This window comes from Phaenicophaeus curvirostris, chromosome 10, assembly GCF_032191515.1.
Source record: "Phaenicophaeus curvirostris isolate KB17595 chromosome 10, BPBGC_Pcur_1.0, whole genome shotgun sequence".
NCBI classification, from domain to species: Eukaryota; Metazoa; Chordata; class Aves; order Cuculiformes; family Cuculidae; genus Phaenicophaeus; species Phaenicophaeus curvirostris.
The window spans coordinates 7,132,558-7,149,867 of NC_091401.1; the positions used below are offsets into that span (position 1 = coordinate 7,132,558).

At 45.5% G+C, this 17,310-nt stretch overlaps 1 long non-coding RNA gene across 1 annotated transcript; it reads left to right on the top strand.

The window, feature by feature from the left end:
• Window positions 1–1,661: 1,661 nt before the first annotated feature.
• Window positions 1,662–8,770, top strand: LOC138724928 (uncharacterized). Its single transcript, XR_011338134.1, has 3 exons — window positions 1,662–1,773; window positions 4,712–4,950; window positions 8,336–8,770. It is a non-coding gene; the product is annotated as an uncharacterized lncRNA (long non-coding RNA).
• The last annotated feature ends 8,540 nt before the right edge of the window (window positions 8,771–17,310 follow it).

The following is a 17,310-nucleotide window of genomic DNA, read 5'->3' on the forward strand; positions in this document are numbered from 1 at the left end:
CTTGCTTATACTGCTCTGCAATTTCTTCACTAGCTGTTCATTAATGAATGCCACGTTTTGCAGATTTTAGTTTACAAAAAGCAAAACTGAAATCAGAGGGTTTGGGTTTAGGTCCTGGATATGACATCTAGATCAAGCCCACGTAGAAGAACATAACTTCTTTGCTTAGATAGTACAACAGAGATGTTAATAAACCATATAATTAACTGATGCTGAGCTAAACCTGGTTGGTTTTTTAAACATTAGCTAATGTATGTGGTCACATGCTTAGGAGAATATATGGATTTTTTTTTTTCCCCACAGGCTAAGTGATATCCTTTTGCAAAGATACATAACTAACTTGTTTCTCATCAACTGAGGGGACAGCTGAGGAAGCTGTGTGATATAGAGAAGATATTTTGTGGTAATATGGAAATTATCATTCAATCATAGTTTACCAGAAGTTTATTACTGACTCCTGTCCTTGGAAAACTGATTTACCTTCTCAAGACCAAAGCCTTTCCTTTCTCAGGGGTTTTCCCAACTTAGCTCAGAACAGATCTTTAAGAAATTTATTTGCAACATGTTAGAATTTCTCTTTGAAAGAGAAACACACCCTCCATCCAGGAAACACTGAATTTAAGTCCTCTCTTGATGTTTCCATGGCCTCAGCCAAAGGAATGAAACTTTTCTTCATGGCAGGTGACATAATCTGTAGGGTTTACTGACTCCCAACAAAGTATCAAACACTGTCATAGATATTTTCCTGCTTTTTCTTTACTTGAAAGGAGATGTGAAGGTCTCCTTCATCAGCAGCCACTATATAAATTACTCACATAGTGTAAGGTCTATTAAAAAAGTTTCAATAAGCTAAGCAAATATCAGGTATTCTGATGGGAAGGAATTAAAGCTGTCCATTTTTTTCTTCCAAAATAAATATGTGAGTTAATCTGAAAAAGTGAAGAGTGCCAAATATTCATCCTATGGGCTAAAGTGACTCATGGCAAAGGTAGACAGTTTTATAGTGCAATTTCTTTACTTGTGCTGGAAATGGATAGCTTCCAAGTGACACTTACGAAACAATTAGCTGTTCAAGGATAATCAGATTTGTATGAAAACGTAAAGATAAGCGATTTAGCTGTGATCTCAGATGGAAAGTGACTGAGGGTGTTGGGTCATACTGCACAGTAAAAACCCCGTTTCTTTTACTAAATGGCTCTTTTGCTGAAATGTGCTGGATCCAAGCAAGTAAAGGCTCCCTTGACTTCCATTCCTAGGATGACACACGACTGATTTGCATCATTAGAGATCCTTGCTGATGACTGAACTGCTTTGCATACAAATGAGACCTAACCTGAACAGCTGTTGAACTGGTGGATATGAAGGATTTACAGTTCCAGATCAGATCTCGGCTCACTACCAATCCCTGAGGGAACTGCCCTCTGAGCTGCTGAAAAATTCTAGACCTACATGCCTGGAAGATGGGTAAGGGCAGAAGTTGGGGGTTCAGATGGCCAAAACCCATCTTGAAGCCTTTTTACATTTCAAGTTAAAATGCTCACTTTTCAGTCTTGAAATGATCATGTGTGTGCTCAAAGAGTGAAGTACTTTTTTACTTTCCATGTGTTGCACAGACCTGTGTTGGTGCCCAAAGAGATGGTGCTGTCTGTAAGAGATGAGCTACAGAGCTGAGGACCCAGCCAGCCTACCTCCATCACGCCCAGGGGCATCCAGGCTTTGACTGCCAGTACTCCATGGCCCTACGGAATTATCAGCCCACACATGGCTCTGCAAGTACGTGTGCACTTTGTAGAGGAAGTAGGAGAAAATATGATGATGGCTTCCTGATCCCCAGCCTCCCTTGAGCTGTATGGGAAGGCCCCTTAGGAAACCTTTTTCTGTGATATTTTCAGCTTAGTTTCCAAATCCCCAGAGGCCTGGCTAAGTCTGGTAGGCAGCCAAGCCTTGAGTGACTATTCATCTGCCTGAACCCTCCTTAAAGGTTTGCCTGTCTGTGGAGCAAACCACATTGTCAAGAGTGTTGTAAATAATGTGTCAGAGATAAGAGTAGCTCTCAGCCCTGGGAGATCCAGAGAGCCTCAAGACCATTTAGATCCTTGGCCAAAACACCAGGGAGGCATATATCCCTAGAGCAGGGGTGGTGATGTCCTAAAATCCAGGGACTGAAAACACCTGAATTCTGTTTAATGTCAGAGGTATCGCTGCCAGTGGTCAGATTCAGAAAAATATTTACAGGGCTTCCAAGAAAGCATTTGTAGATTTGAGTGTACAAGCCTGTGAAAGTGTTCAGTCTCCTGGCAATGCCCACACATGCACACAAAGCATCTTGGTTTTGAAAGGATGCTTTGCTTTAACGCACCTTATTCCTCCACTGAAGCTGGAATGTGCACTGTGATCCTGCTGGCTGTGCAATAAATCCCTGAGGACACAAAGGCTCTGGGATGAAATCGGGCACCTGGCACCTCAGCAGCAAGTGTTAAGTGTGGACCTGCTGATGGTAAAATCCTTCTGATGCTGTTTATTGTGGACAACTTAGCCTGTTAGAAACACATCCTCCTTTCTGGAGTGCTGGCTGGTTTTATCTCCAGGTTAAGAGGATGTTGAGATACCAGATGGAAGAGAAAAACTGTTTGGCTTTCAGAGCTTTGTTTACTTATATGAGACCTAACAAACATGGTTGTTAAAGCTCTCTAGGAGGTCTTTCTTATGAAGCTAGGGACTATTGGATTAGGCAAATGAGAGTCAGAGATTTGCCTAATAGCTTGACAGGCCATGAGGGATTAGACTCTTGTGGGTTGGTGTAAACTTGTGGGACAGAGGTGCTGTGGCTTGGGTCTCTTCTTAGCAATGGATAAATGCCTTGTCAATGTGGGTTAATCTTGTTTGCCTTGTCTTCCATAATGCTGCATTACAGGACACAGCCTCTGCCAATTTAATCACTGTTGGAATTGAATTGTAGGCTTTAGATTCATGCACACACCTCTTCCATTATGCAGCACTTTCAGAACTTCAGGGGTCAGTAATCAATAGTAATTTTTAACTTGCATTGGCTCAAGCTCCTGAAATAGTTACTCCTTATGGACCAAAGGTTCAATTATTACTAGCTGAAAGCAGGTCAGTCTGGGGAGACCCCATTGCTGCCCATGCACTGCAGATCCATGGCTCCACGGTCCTTTTTCGAACACTGGTACTGACCATGTCTCTCCCTCTCTAGATAACCCAGATCCCCTTCCCCCAAGCTGGGATCCCACCTTGTCCTTCTGCTGTGCTCAAGGCAGCATGCCAGCACTGGAATGGCACCGTATGAAACCTGAAGGATACCCTCAGAGAGCATCTACCCCTTGGTGGCACACTCTGATACCTTTTGTTTGATTGGAAGCAGGAGTCACTGGTGACTGTCCTCAGAGGCAGTGGGCAGTTAGCAGTGGGACTGAAGTACCAGGGCTGTTAAGGGACTGTAAATAAAGTGGACATGAGACTCCTGCTCCCAGGTGCTTTTACCTTGGTCTGCTGGGGTAGAGAGCTGTGAGTGTGCAGGATTTATAGAGCATCATGGCAATTGCATCACTTCTCACTTCTGCTCCTGGCCAACCCACAGAAGAGCAGCCACTGGGTTAGGTTTGCTCCCCGGGCACAGGCCATATTTGTCCCATTATGGTGTAGGGCCCATCCCATCCAGCCCCAGGTTTATCATACTTTTTTGATGTCTTCACATTTTCTTTACTTCATATCTTCCCCTTGTCCTCCCTACAAGTACACAAAAAAAACAGGAGCCCTGGATCCAACGCAGGAACTGGGGTCCAAGCACTTGCAGTTGCTAGGGTTATATAGCCCTGAGTCTTGCTCGATGGGTGCTTGTCAGAGCTGAGGGAGCCAGGAAAATTCACTTCAGCAAATCCTTGGGTTTGGAGGCAGACTCCCCCACTGCCAGTTAGCATCTGCAAGGCACTGGAGGGGGCAGAACACGTGGCATGAATAGCTCAAGCTGGTCCCTTTTGCCCCACAGTGGGCGGCATCTTGCTTAGTTGTGCAAATAGTCCATGCACTGCAGGAGGCCGTAAGCCCAAGTTGCTCCTCAGAAAGCCTAGTCTCTCCTGCATCTGCTCAGCACGGGGCTCACCTCCAGCACAGCCCCCAGCCCTGTGCTGAGCAGGTGACAGAGCTGCAGGAAGCGGGGTGGATGAGGACAGTGTGGTTTTGGTGCTGGAGTACCAGCTGACAGCTTCGCATCGGCAGCAACAAGGGAAAGGCTGCTTTGTGGCAGCCACCTGGGCACAAAAACTGCAGAGATGCTGCTTGTGAACAAGTGCCCTAGGTCTTGTCCCCCGACACCTACACTTGCCCAGCAGAGAAAAGCTGCAGGTGCTAAGAGTTGTAAATAGAGACTTTGCAGGCTAGTCGTTTACTGATGCATCCCTGAGGCAGCTTAGATTCTTCCTGGGTGGAAAGAGCAGTGAGTTGCTGCGGTAAAAACAAGACCCTCAACAGCTGCACGTGGCACAGGAATTTGTGCCACACATGGGACGCGGAACCATGTCAAGTCCTGGGTCTTTCCCAGATGTTCCTCTGTGTGAAATGCCATTCCCCTTTCATCCACTCCTATGTGTCTTCCTTTCCTTGCAGGGAGTGGGGAGTTTTAAACTGCCATGTCAGCAGAGAGGGGGGAAAGCTCCAAAGGGTGTATAATGGGATTATTTCCTCTGTTCTGCAGATCTCCATTGCCCTCCTGGCTCTGATCTTACCACAGCACAGCACCTAGCCCTGGGCAAAGATGACAATAAGAACCAATGGCCAGCTGGCAGAGAGCCCAAAACACACCAGGGCATCCATGATAAGGCCTCAGAAGAGCCTGTGCCATCTTATACATTGTCTGTGGAGTGGGACCTGGCAGAAAGAAGCACAGGCTGCCTCCATGGTGGTGGCAAAGGTTTGGGATTGAAGCAGAGAGAGGTAAGGTTGACCCTACAAATGCCTACACTCCTTCGTGCTACGATTTAGTGACAACTGACCCAGTTAAGTGGCTTGGGAGAACACAGCTGGAAGGACGTGGTTGTACTGGTTGATATTAGCTCTGCACAGAGCAGAAAGGCTTCCATGCAAATGTTGTGCTTTGGCTGTAGATTGAGATATGAGCAAAGTGAGCCTAAAGCTGCACCCTGCCGCAAGCTAGCTTTGCACAGCTCTAGGGGCACAGAGGCGGTCTAATGCACATTATTGCTGCTCTTTATTATTGAACTCCACTAATGAATTCTACTAATGCACAAAACCCCGCATGACAAAGAAGCCCTTGATCTTCTCCCAGGAGGCCGTTCCTTACTTCTACTCCCTTTAACATTTCCAGCTGTAGCTGAGGAGTCCCGCCCGGGAAAAGATGGCACAGCTCAGCAGGTGGCAAAAAGTGTAAACTCCTGAACTGAGCTGGCACAGTCTGCATGCTTCCTCTCCCAAGATCTTGCTGCTGGTTCTTGCACAGAGAGGAAACATTGCTCTTCACCAGGTGAGGAGCTAGCTTGCATTTTGGCCTGGAGCTCATTTAAATCGAGTTCTCTGGTACCAGCCTCCGTTTTGCAAGACAGTCCCAGGAGATTCCTTGGTTGAGGCAAAGAGGGTCATTGCTAAATAACTGATGGAGCTGTGCATATCATTCATGCTCCCACAGCCATCGTTCCTCAAGGATAAAGTTTCTACCACCCTGCCTTCCCTAGCCACAGGAGCCTCATGGAACAGTACCACAAGCTTTTGTACAAAACTGACCCTGCAGAAAAGAGGAGAAGGAAGGAGAGGGCTCCTGCTGCCCTGGGCACAATGCTGGGCAGCCCAGGGCAACTATTACTAAGTGAAGTCAATGTTTTCTCAATCTGAGTGCTAGGCTTTATAGACAGACTAAAATAAGATGCAGAGGACTACTTATATATTGCCTGTGACATTTGCATGTCTTAATTTAGGAGTTTACAAATTGTGTATTCCTGGACTAGGCTTTCTGCCTAGCTGACAGCTATTGAATTCCTAGAAGGAAGTTCTTTGGCCACCTCCATCTGTACTATCCAAATGTCTGTAGGAGAAACACCCTGGGAAGAGAACTTGCCATGCTGTCCATCATTGAATACAGTGGGCTCTTGCCTCTTGCTGTGCCTTTAGAGACCACTTTGTTCTCCAATTCCTTTTCTTTAACTGGCTCTGTCTTTACTTGTTGGAGTCCTTGTACTTAGACAACATTCAAATTTTGCATAATAAAAGGGCTTCACAGTAGCCAGCAGTGCATCCTGCTGCTCTCTGTCTCCTGTTGCTGAAAATTAAATAGATGTAAAATTAGGAGCTGAATATCTCTGCATCTGGGAGTCTTTGTGCATTGCTGGAGATGAGAGTTTAAGATGTGCCCTTTTCCCAGGAATAGCGATTGAAGAGTTCAAGAAATGATAATCCCTAACAAACCTTTCTCCAAAGAATTTTGCTTAAACACTTTAAATCACACTGGATGTGTACATTTTTGCTCACAGCTTTCCCTGCTTCTCTTGACTGCACACTCCAGTGAAATCTCAGCTCCTTCACTGTGAAACGCTTTTGAAGCCTCCATCCCCACCTACACTTCTGGACCCCTAAGGGGGAAAAGCAAACAAAAGGGAAGGTTCACTGCAAGAAGAAAAAAAATCAGCAATTTTCTTTCACCACAGGAGACTTCTTGCAATTCAGCATCTGCAGGACCTCATGCTATATAGCCTCGAGTAACTCATGGTCCTGGGCATGGTGTCCAGGCAGAACCAAGTCCTGGTCCAATGCAACGCACTCCAGTATTTCTCCTCTTGGCATGCCCTAGACCATCTCTTTACAACAGGCTTCCAATTGCTTGGCTTCATCTTAGGGTGGCAATCACATAAAGAGGCAGTAGTGAATGAATTTCATTTGTCTCCTGGCAGACCCTCTTAGGTGAATGGTCAGAGCTTGTGTTTAAAAGCTCACTGCAAAAAGTAGTATCCATGGCTGATTGAGCTCATGATGTGTCCTCTAAATCTGCACTTCCCTGCTGTATTTGAGAATACTGGATGTTGGGAAACCTTGAGAACTGTAAGTGGAGAAGGAGTCCCATTAATTCCTGTCTAGACTGGCTTCTGAGACCAGGTTCCAGAGATGAAAGGGCACTTTATTAAGACAGGGCATAAATCCACCCTGCCAACAAGTCCACACTCCTCTGGATTATTTACACCTCTCTCCCTCCCTCTGGTCATTGCCTGTCCCTATATAATCTACATTAAAGTTCTGACAGGATTAAGCCAATATATCTTAACCTTTAAATATCAGGCTCTGTGTGCTTTCATTTCCACCGTGTCACAAAAAAGTTTTCATATTTTTACAGATAGACTGGGTAAAAAAAGTAGGTGTCTAAGGAAAGGAGCTTGTTCTTATGACTGAGAGATAAAATGTGTGCTTAGAAGATTTTATTACAAATGTGGCCTTTGCTGCACCTACAGCTTCTCCCCCTTCTGCATCTGGCCCTGTGTGTCATTAAGAGCCAGCCAGAGGCTTTATGAATGAAGCCATATGAGCTCTGAGCATCACTTTTTTGGATGAGAGGTGACAACCAGAGGCCAGGCTACAGCCCTGTTCTTGCACGGGACTGTCCTCCCTTGCCCTGATGTGTTCAGTGGCTAGAGATGGGGATTGAGGGGGTGCGGAGGGTGTGGGGTGTTTTGGATGGAGGCTCTGAGAAGGGTAGGCTTTTTTTCTTCAGAGATCTTACAGTTTTTCCTTGTTCTTGCAGTTTTTGCTCCTTTATTGCCTGTCACGGGAAAGCTCCTATAGATTGTCCATGGGTTTTTTAGTGTTGTGGAAAGAGCTGTAGCACTATATGAGCGTAGTAAGTCCTGTCATCTCGTGTTTGCAAGGCAGTGGGGACCAAACAGTGCTTATGGAAAAGAACCTCAAAAGGACTTTGGCGCAAACGTATTTTTAGGCTGAAAATGTAAACTGTGCATTCACTGTATGAGTATCTGTGCATCTACTGGCTCACAGTTAATTTCTGATTCAGGTCCTGCTTAGTCATAGGACTGAGGTGAGATGGGTGGAAGGTTAGTGAGGTGAGTGCTGTGCACTGAAATGAGAGGCAGGCGAGGTGCCTTTAGCTACAGTCAGCAAAATTTCTGGATGTTGTGGAAGAGCTGCAGCCTGCAAGGTGACATCCAGGCGCTACTGCAGGACTGGAGATCATGCATCTGTGTGTCACCAGTAGCAGAGCAGATCAATACTTTGGCAAGAGTGACTAATACTTCAGATTAATTTGTTTGAAAGAAGAGATGAGTTCATGAGCACACTCTGATGCAGGACTACTTTCCTGTTGCAGGCCCTATACATTGTCACCATTACTTGATACATCCAACGTGATAACAGTACGTGATGATAGAGCTGCACAGCGCTCAGAGCTGTGTGGCTGAGAGACATGCTGCATATTTCAGCACATTGTAGCAATGACAGGCTAAGGAAATGATGAGTGCTGCTGAAAGGACACCCTGAGGTTCTGTGCAGCCAAGCAAAGATCTCCACCATCAAAGTCTGCTCAGGTCTGTATTTAATCAGACTGCGGTACTTGCAATCCTTTTGTATTAATTTTGTTTTGCGTTTTTAGCAAATGAGCTTACTGGCATGGTAAATTTGAAGTAATTAGCAAATGTTTACCTAAAGTGAGTTTGAAACCTATAAAAAGGACCATACGAAGTGTTTCCAAGATTTTCATTTATTCGCCAAAGAAATCATGACACCTGGCTTATGTGTCCAATCCAACATAACCAGACTGCTTCTATTTTGAATATCAAGTGCTTGCATTGAACTTGAAAAACTGTTTCCAGACCAAGGCTTGGTCAGACTACAGAAATGTTTCAAAGAGGTACAAGACCAAAGGCTTATCAGGCACTGGCAGAGGCTGCCAAGGGAGGTGGTAGATCCCTATCCCTGGAGATTTTTAGAAGATGGGTAGAGGAAGTGCTCAGGGATGTGGTTTAGTAGTGGACAGGTATGGTTGGACTTGATGATCTCAAAGGTCTTTTCCAACTTACTGATTCTATGATATGCAAGAAAATGTATCAAAAGCTGTTCATATGCCTGAAGAAAAAAATCACTGAATATACTATTCAGTAGCTTTCTTTTTTACAGAACAATCACTTTTTTCAGCAGCATTAAAAGTCAGTGTCATCTACCCATTAAGCACCAGCTTTGTCTCCCCATGTGCTGCAGCAGCTGGCAGTGCAGGTAAAATATCTTGAGTTTTGCTTTCTGGACTTTACCATTGAGTTTATTCTTAGCTATTTGGGGCCTCAGTAAACAACAGTTATTAAACAGACCTCATTGCTCTCTATAACTACCTGAAAGGAGGTTGTAGAGAGGAGGGTGCTGGCCTCTTCTCCCAAGTGACAGGGGACACGACAAGAGGAAAAGGCCTCAAGCTCCACCAGGGAAGGTTTAGGCTGGACATTAGGAAAAAATCCTTCACAGAAAGGGTCATTGGGCACTGGCAGAGGCTGCCCAGGGAGGGGGTTGAGTCACCTTCCCTGGAGGGGTTTAAGGCACGGGTGGACAAGGTGCTAAGGGACATGGTTTAGTGATTGATGGGAATGGTTGGACTCGATGATCCAGTGGGTCTCTTCCAACCTGGTGATTCTATGATTCTATGATCTTTCTCTGAGCTGGAAGAGTACAGTATAAGCCCGCATCCTTTCTGCTCATACAGAAGAATTTCCTGTGCCCTGTCATTTTTTTTATTCCTAGGTTTCTGTCAGGATGAGCAGAGGGCTCCAGAGCTCCAGGACGCAATTGAACACAAGTCTGAATAGGACAAGAGCCTTGTTGAGCCTGTCCCAGCTAGGAGCCTGTCCCCCTGTGCCTGCTGAGCACAAGCCACTATTCACTGTGTAGGGAGAGCACGTGGCGGCTGCTGGTTGCAGGGATAGGGCATGCTGCATTTGTGTTGGGGACAGAGCTGGAGCAATAAGCTTTTGTGTAGCAGAAATAGCCCACAGAGTCCCAGAATTACTTCCCACTGCCTTTCCTTTGGTTCATCAGTTTCAGTATCTTGGTGGGTAGTCAGCGGCGTGTCTTAGAAGCCATCTGTTAGTCTGGCCTGGGAGAGAAGACTGAAATGCTCAAAAGTGGGAAATTTAGAGTGAAAAATCTCTAGAAAGTAGCAGATTTTTTTTTCCACTTTATGGAGCATATTTTCACATTTCCACTACTCAACTCACCAGGAATTTTAGCAGGAACAGGCTCAGTTCCATGTTAGCCTCTTGCTTTTCCAGCTTTTTATACAGAGATTCTTGCAAAATAATTGAAAGATGGAATATATATGTAAGGAATAAGTCACTCTTCACCTTGATGATTAACCTTATGAACAGTTACACTAAATCTTTACGCTCTGTGTTGTAGGCAGTGCTATCACAACAGTGTGTGTGAATACACTGGAGAGCTTGCAGTTGGGGACTGCTGTTAGTCAGCTTGTCACTGCAGCACAGAGCACAGTATTCCCAAAATGCAAGGTAGTTACCAGGACAGATGGCCCAGGAGGAGCTTCATCCGTCCCTGGTGATAGCTGAGCTAGAGAATTTGACAGCATCCCTAGTGTCCCTGCATTACCACATATTAATGTAGTCGGCTTCAGTACAGATGTGCTCTGTGTATTTTGGACTGTTCAGAACCATGAAGAAAAGGGGATTTGTAATCTAAGTACTCAAAAAACATCCTCACGTAAGAGCAGCAGACAGGTTAATGTGGGTCACAGGAACAAAAAGCTTCCCTCAACCCTCCATCCATTGGATGTTCCACTGTTTTTTTGCATGTACCTAGAACCACCCCTCATTTCTGCAGGGCACAGCTCTCCACCTCCTTACAAACCTAGACGCATGCTCCGGTACCTCTGTTTTGCAACAGCTGGGAAAATGGCAGGTATTTCTTGTAAGAAGTTGTTAAATAATTTGTAAAAATTAAAACGTCAACAATAAATGAAAAAAATATATTCACATAAAACAAAAGAAATGTTTTATAACTAACCATCCTCCAACAGATAATACTGCTGAAGCAAGAGCTCCTGCCAGCTGGCACGTGTCCCATCTTTCATTTCCACCAGGAAATGGCTGGAATCCTCCAGAAACATGCTGACGTGGAAAATCCCACCGTCTTTGTACTGGAAAGATACTGCAATCACCTCTTCCAAAATAATGATAAATAAGAGCCGAGGAGAATTATCCACAAGGCACTGAATTCTTGAAAACTTTTGCTATCTAGCCAGATGGGTATTTTTCTCCTCTGTTTAACTTGCCTATTATTTCCACCTTCTGGCATCTAGCAACCTGGTAAACCATCGAGTCCAGCCTGAAATCAGACTTCATCACAAATCTTTTTCTCCACTGTGGACTTGGAAATGGCTCTGTTTGGACAAACTCACTTCCCCTGTCTTCACTCTGAAAAGCAGGACTCAATGCTGGAGATAGATGTTTACCATGAAATTCACACTAAATGTTTCCTGTTTGGAGCAGCCAATAACGCTAGGGATTCTAGGTTTTCCATTTGTAGACAAGCTCCATTTTGACAGAGCCCTTCATGATTCATCAACAATTTGGGTGCTTCTGGCTATGTGGTATTCATTGCACCTTTCCCACTCCTGATAAACAGATTCAGGAGCTCTAATCACAGGGGCAGTATATTCAATAACCGTTGCTCTTTAATTGTTTTTGATCTTTATCTCTCTTTAACCCCATAGGCTTTGTTTTTTTCCTGAGGGAGGATCAGTGTTTCTCTTTGAACTGACTTTTCCTTGCAACAGTTATCGTTCATTCCAGATTGCTCAAGTGCTGTTCCAGTGCAGAAGCTGCTTGCAATCTATTTGTAGCTGTTTGTTTGGAAGTTTGCTGTTTGCAATCCCTCACTTAAACCACCTGACACTGGCTTTCCTTTCTGACTGTGCACAAGGCTCCTGCACCACACAATGTGCTTCTGGGAGAGCTGTGGTTGATTCCACACCTCCTGCCTCTACTTGTTTCATGTCTGACCCAGGAGGAGTATTTCCAGCGTGCTGCATGGCCCCAAAGCCGTAAGCATGGTCTGGTCAGTGTGCTGAGTGACTAGCTAGGGGTGAACCACAGTAAGGTGTGATGTTCAGTTTGGGGGCTGAGACCAGCTCCAGTGGGATTGTCTGCACCCCTGGGGACTGGCCTTTCAGCCACAGAGTTTTGCAAAGAAAACCTCAGAGCAATTAGAAGGTGAACATACGTTTGGGATAGAGGAACAAGTGAAAACTAGCATGAGGCAGAAATAGAAAGTAAAGATATAGGCTGCTTCCATCAGCAGAGTTGTCATGTCCTACGGCTTATGTGTGGTTTTTTGTAACATGGGGATAATTACTGGAGGTCTCTTTCCATTTGCAACTGATTATTAAAACCAGTAATGCATATATTGGCCTGAAATTGATTTACATGCACAACTTTTCCTATATATTGGTAGCTGACAGAGCTGCTTGTGTCTGAGGGAAAAAAAACCCGTGTTGCTGTCACCGTTCCTGTCTAACATGCTCTGTGGCTGCTGTTGTTTAATCTCTGCTGGTCCCCACCTGAGTGGTTCTCAGAGGACATCCTTGCTGCACACCTGGGGGTTCCAGCCAGGCAGGATACAGCCAGGGCAGCTCTGTTAATATTGACTTTGCTGCAGGCTTTGGTGCACAGCGATGGTTATCTTGTTCACTAGGTAAGACTTAGCCCAAGTGTCTTTGAAGCCGTTAAATACACAAAACGGATGGAGTTGAAAAGGAGGAGTCCTTTCAAATGGAGGTATGTTATCAGCCACTGCAGGTTACACAGAGCAAATCCTGCACTTTGGACTGCATAATGGGGTGTACTGGGCGACAAGTGTGAATGGGACTTTTGCAGCGTAATCTCTGTCCACCACACTTGTTTTCTTCCTCCTCTCCCCTGCATCCTGGGCACAGCAGTTTCCAGGTGTGTTTTTTCCTGGTGCAGCTGTGCAGCCCTGCTTTCCCAGCTCTGGCATTAGACTGGATGAAAACTTTCCACTTGTACATATTTGCTTTATGGGAAGGAGCATTTTGTACAGCGTGAAACTTTCCATTGTATTCATGATCACTTTGGGGCAAACTAATTCAAGGCAAAAAAATCCTTCCCCTGAGAGGTGTCTCCGTGGCCACTGGCACTCCGAGACACAGACAGCCCCGTTCATCACTGGAGCCAGACCCCAGGAGCAGGAGGGCTGCCAGCAAGGGTTGGCACAGCCTGACCATACAAGCCTGCCTGCAGAGACTTGCTGCTCTGGGGAATGAGGTTGTGTTGGCTCATGTCATGCCAGCTGGAAATTCAGAAGAGAGGCCAGTCAGAGTCTGGGCTGCTGTGTGCAAAGCCCTGGCTGCCTTCCCCAGCAGAGAGTAGAAAGCTCACAGGTAACAGGATTTCCTCCCTTGTGCACAAGCCAGTTGCCTTCCTGGCAGAGGAGGGAGCTTGTATTTGGCAGCCCCTGAGTTGCCAAAGGGCTGGGCACTCATGGCCTGAGTGAATCCTGGTCTGCCCCTGCTGTGTGTCTGCCAGCGTTCTCCAACTTTTCCACAGGATCTCAGTATTTCTATGGCTGCTTCCTGAAAGGCTCTGTATTCACTGCATTCATCCTCCGTGTGCTGAACTGAAGGTGGGATCTTTTGAGGAAGGCAATAACAAGCTTCCCATTAGTGCAGAAAAAGTGTTTGGATGGTGACTATTTGTAGACATGCAGTGCTCTTGGTTCAGTTGTTGTTGGGAAAGAACAGTGTGCACAGATCTTGATGGCCTTCAGCTGTGCCTGGTGTGTAAAGCTATGTTTAAACCAAGAGCAGGGACTGCAGTTGGAAAACAAGGTCCATTAGAGTGTTCCATTAAGGGTACCTGAGCTTACCTGAAATGGGTGAGTTACACGGCTGTCCTGACTATAAAAGGTGACAAGGGGGAGCAGCCCGGCTTGTTGCTGTAGAGGGGAGATGGGAATGGGGTGCACTGAGCCGGGGAGGCTCTTCTGGGCATGAGAGCTTTCTGTCTTTTGACCATGGTCCAGGAGCTTCTGTGTAAGGGATGAGAAAAAAGGGAGGTGAGAAGAGAGTCTCCGAAATCAGACTTAGGGCAATCAAAAAGTGATGGACTCTAAGAGACTTTACATAGAAAATGGCAATAAACCTACATGTATGGCATCTGGCCTAGGATTAACTCATGGGGGTCTCTGGAAATACAAAGCCTCTAGCTTGCTACCTTCTTGTGCTGCAAATAATCCTGTGCTCCTAAAGAAAAGGCTCTGAGAGGAAAGGTTGAGGGAAGGGGATGTGCTTGGATAAAAAGAGGAGGCATGGAGCTATGAAAGGCTTTCCTGAGATGAACTGGGTTCTGGTGAGTGTGCACAGCTCTGTGCTCACCTGACTGATCCTGCAATGTGGTGGCACGGTAAATCACAGAATCACTAGGTTGGAAAAGACCCACTGGATCATCGAGTCCAACCATTCCTATCAAACACTAAACCATGTCCCTGAGTACGTCATCTATCCGTCTTTTAAACACCTCCAGGGAAGGTGACTCAATCACCTCCCTGGGCAGCCTCTGCCAGTGCCAGATGACCCTTTCCATGAAAATTTTTTTCTGATGTCCAGCCTGAACCTCCCCTGGCGGAGCTTGAGGCCATTCCCTCTTGTCCTGTCACATGATAGTTTTCGTACTGCCCGATGCATAATGAATGCTGATAGCTTTGTATTCCTTCTCTATGTTATAAACCAACCTTCAGTTTATGTTAATAGCTTGATATGGGACTTAAATGTTCTACTTCAGAACAATACACCAGTGCCTTTGTTATTAGCAGGTCTTTAGCAACCAGAACATTGAGTGGTTAAATCTGCAGTTGGATTAAAGCCTAATTACCCTGTGATGAATCACTCTAATATTTCATACAAAGCAATAGGTTTACAACCAAGCCTAAGTGGAGAGGTCCTCAATGTCCATTATTGCACTCAGGTCACTGATGCACATTCCTATTTTGACTTGATTTTGGTGCTTTAAAGGAAAGTAGTGAAAAGAAATAACTTGCCAGTTCTGTCAAAGTAGTGCAAAGGTATTTCATTCTAGTCTGGGTTTTTTTTCCAACTGGATATTATTTTAATAAGCCACTGTTTTGCCTTCTTTGCCTACTTCAAGCCAGAGGCCGTTTCTGAGCTGGTTTTGCGCTGCTGTCTGAAAGCTTGGCTGTGAGTCTGGTTTGCTTGGCAGAGCCTAGAGCAGCACCAGGCAAGCCAGCTTACACGGTGATGGTGACCTTAGCACTGCTACCGCTGTTGCCAGAGGCAGTTAATTTCTCTAAATGCCATTCCTCAAGGTATTTTTGAAGGGCTTGTTGCTAACGACCTGCTGGCCATGAAGTCACACCTCCAAGCCACCAGATCAGAGGTTTCTCTGCAATGTCCGAGGGTAAAGCCAAGGGTTAATGATGGGAGAAGTAATCATGGCCCTGGACTTACTCTGTTTGCTAGGAGAGGTAGATCATGTTTTGCTGGGTTTTCCCATTAAATTCCCTATCTCCTAATAAAATACTACCAGAAAAAATTCATCGTTCCTGCCAAATTTAACAGGAAATTGAGAATAAATATTTTACTTCAGCAAGCGTGCTTTTTAGCAGCCCAAGCTTTTTCTGGGTGGGTAGACGCCTGCTTGGTCTATCTTTTAAGCCAGCCCTGGCAGAGCAACTCACTGCAGGAGGCTGAGCCCTGCTTGAGACCACACTGAAGCCAGGTTTTCCGAAGGGGATTCAACTCTGACAGCTGTCACACTTCCCCATTCACCTTCTACAGATTTTCCCATAGCTGAGCTTATATATAAGGAGAAGAATAGGAGTTTTGCTCCAAAAATGAAATCTGTTTTGTATAATACCAGTCTGGGGCAAAAAAAGGAAGGATTTTAGCCCTGGTGATATTAGTAGAGATACCAAGGGCACTGCTGTGCTGTAGGAAAGGGACTGAACACACAAGAGGGGGTAAATGAGCTGACACAGAGCAGCAATCACAGTATGGCAGCTATGGCCTGGGAGCATCTCTGAGAGGAGGGACTCTTCTGGTCTGTAGAATTGCTCAGGATATGGCAGTACTCCTCATCTGTCATGTTGTGTGGAGAGAAAGGAACAACCATTAGAAGTGATAAACAGTCTTAATGGCAAATGGGAAGCCCAAATAATAGAGCAGGAACAAAATGCAGGTTTTCTGCATCTACCAGAAAAACGAATCTTTTTAATCCAGAGGGAGAAAAATTACTAATGCAGCCCAAAAAGCAAATAAGAAAGGAAGTGGTGTATAATGAAGTAAATAAACTATTCTGTAATAGCCTTGATAAAGCAGCAAAGGATAATTTTAACGAGTGAATTTTCCTTTTTTAGCACAGGTGGCAAGAAGGCTGATGTGGGTGAGGTGGCTGGTACCAAGGAGAGTACAGCAGCCTACAGCACACCGTTCTCACAGTGCAACTCGCATCCCTGGCCAGCCCGGCTGCCTGAAGAAAAGCTATCTTTCCCACATCCCGTGCAATACAAAATGAAGTGCCCAAGACTACACGGGCCTTTCTAGGTCCTCTATGAAGGATGCAAATGGCTGTGGAATCAGCCAGGGCACAGTAAAAGTTTGCCAGATGCCCCTGTGTGCAGGGATGAGTGAGCTGGAGGAGGGGTGATGATCCCCAGCACCATCTGCATGTTCTTGTAATCAAGGCTGAGTCAGAGCTGCAAGAGGTTGTGATTTTTCTGGCTGATGGAAAATTACTGCTGTGTATTCACCTGCCTGTCAGTGCCTGCCAGCTCTTAGATTGGACATTCAAAACCCCACAAGCAGTATTTTCATCAGACAAGAAAAAGTTTTCTCTAAGCAGACTATTTTTCTACACAGCATCATTTTAGATCTTTCTGAGAAAGCTTCATCCCAGAGGAAATCTCGTTAGTTTGCCTGTTTGTTTATCTCTCCTCAAGCCCTGCGGCTGCTCAGCTGGATGGGTGGCTTGTGCCTTCACTCCATCAAGCCCAGAAAGTCCATCTCTGGCCTGCACATGCTCCTGGCTTTTTCTCCCAAAACTTCTGGACGTCACTTTGGCACCACAGGTCTGTCATACATAGCTGACCTACTTGAGGATCTTCTCAGCAGGTTTTGCTGCAGCCTCAAACCTCAGTCCTCTTGAATGTCCCAGAACAAACAAGCTACCCTCGATTTTTACTTCCATAGCACAACATTTGCTCAGTTGTAAAAGAAATGCTTGTGGTGGGAGTGCTTTCAGTTCCAGGGAACAC